Raw genomic sequence first — 2,266 nt, forward strand, 5'->3', positions numbered from 1 at the left:
TCGTGAGGAAACCGGACTAATCCCAATAAGGCCTAGTTTACCCTCTGGGTTGAAAGGTCAGATGGCAGTCGCTTTCGTAAAAACTAGTGCCTACGCCAAATCTTGGGATTAGTTGTCAAGCGGACCCCAGGCTGCCATGAGCCGTGTCAGGACAACGCGAGGAAGAAAGAGGACCATAATATTTCATCTCCAAGTTGGCTGGTCAGATAATATATGCTTAATATTCTTTGATGGAATTCATATTCAATTTTCTTCTACTGTTATCTCATGTCATGTCATGTCTTTCTGTTTTGCTGCTGACTATTTCCTGGTCAGCTCACGTCATGTGGTCCCATACGAGCTGTTATATAACGTTATATAACATCGTGTGACAGGGACAATAGCATAAAACACTATCAGTACCCCTAGTGTAAATATTTTCGACAGCAAAACGTGACGTACGCGTTTGCGTTAAGTGTCATTTTGTATGAGATTTTTGACTTTCCAAAACGTCCCGCTTGGCGCGCTGTTCAAAAACCCATACAAAATGAGACTTAACGCAAACGCGTACGTCACGTTTCGCTATCGACTAAAATTACACTAGGGGTACTGTAATGTTGTCCCTGTCACACGATGTAGTACGCTTTACATAATTAAATGCCAATTTATTACTTTAGAAGCCAATAGAGCTCAAGTACCCTATAATTTTTGTGGGTGGTTTGATTTTGCTTCTGGTTTTTGAATAAAACAATGCTTATTTGGGGCTAACTTAAATTTATTGACGTTAAAGTATTAATACGTAGCCAAGTTATTTTATTATATTATTAATTCTTGTACACATTTACTAGTGAATAGCATCTCGGAGTTGAACATTAAACTTATGCCAATTGAACTGTCTTTCGAGCTGCTAACTTATTAATTTAGAGAATCTACTATGTATAGGGTAACGGCGGCTATTAACGCGGGTATCAAAATCGACGTCTAACACCGCGGTGTTTACAAATACGCATTTTGCAAGCAAATAGATCTATTCCCTAAGAAATAAAGAATACACAAAACAAGCTCATTCATTGGTCTATTGTGCCCATTAGTGTGCATTTGTGTGAGTGTAACAAAAAACTCGCGATTCGTCAGTTTGTGCGACGGCGGCGCAAGAACCGGTTGTTCCATACAGACGCGTGACACCACAGGTAAGTGCACTTCAATCTTACTTAGTGTTTTACGTAATAGTTATGGCAAATAAACGAGTGCAATGCCTTTTAAGAGGTTGTGTATTGTTTTCTACACGATTTTGAATTACTTTTAACTTAGTTTTTGACCGGGAAATACGTTTAAAATTGAAAGTAAAATACAGCGGTGATAGGCGCCAATTACTTCTATGGTAAGTAATTCCGTGGTATGCCACGGTAATAGAAAAAGTGGTAGTTTTGTTATTTACTCTTTAGTTTTGGTACAAATTATCAATTTTATAATTTCTTTTATTTATTCCAATCTTGATCTATTCACGCTATTAAAGAGCTATTTCCGTGGTATGGAAAGTATTCAACTAACCCTTAATTTTTAACAAAAACTTCAGCACCGATTTCCTTGTTTCTATGGGAACCCTTAATCTGTCAACTTTTTTTTATTTTGAGTTAAAACCTAAAATTTACTTGCCAGTTATGTGATTTTGTCTTTACAAGAAGCTTGTAATATACGTGTTTGATTTGATTTGAATAACCATCTGTGTTTTATTCTTTTTATGGGTCGGTATTAGGTTTGATTAAACTCCAAATTAAGCCTATTACCGATGGTATGATCAGATTACCCTCGGTAATAGAATGTATAGAAATCTATTACCGACCCAGAGAAATATCGAATGGGTCGGTAATAGGCTCTTAAAGAGTTATCTATTACCGAGTGACTATTTGGTATTGTATTGAAATATCGCATTTAGGGTACCGCAAGTACAGATTTCGTTGATAAAATTTAGACTTCAGTTATCATTATCAGATTTAAATTCTTCTGTTTTCTGATTCAGTTATTACTCTGACAAGGAAGGGTACCCAACTGCCGGACAATTCCGATTAGATTTTTTTTTATATAATTTTATTTATACAGTAGTCCAAAATCTCACACATGATTTTTTTAGCTATAAGAATTAGCAATAAGAAAAGTACTGTGATTTGTTAGTTATAAACGGGTAAATTATAACACATAATATGTGAGAGACTTTATTTAACTTAATTGCCTTATCAAAAATATTACAAATAAAAAAAATCATGTTTTTATATATAGTCGAAATTTT

Source organism: Cydia pomonella, chromosome 9 (assembly GCF_033807575.1).
Source record: "Cydia pomonella isolate Wapato2018A chromosome 9, ilCydPomo1, whole genome shotgun sequence".
In the NCBI taxonomy this organism is placed as follows: Eukaryota; Metazoa; Arthropoda; class Insecta; order Lepidoptera; family Tortricidae; genus Cydia; species Cydia pomonella.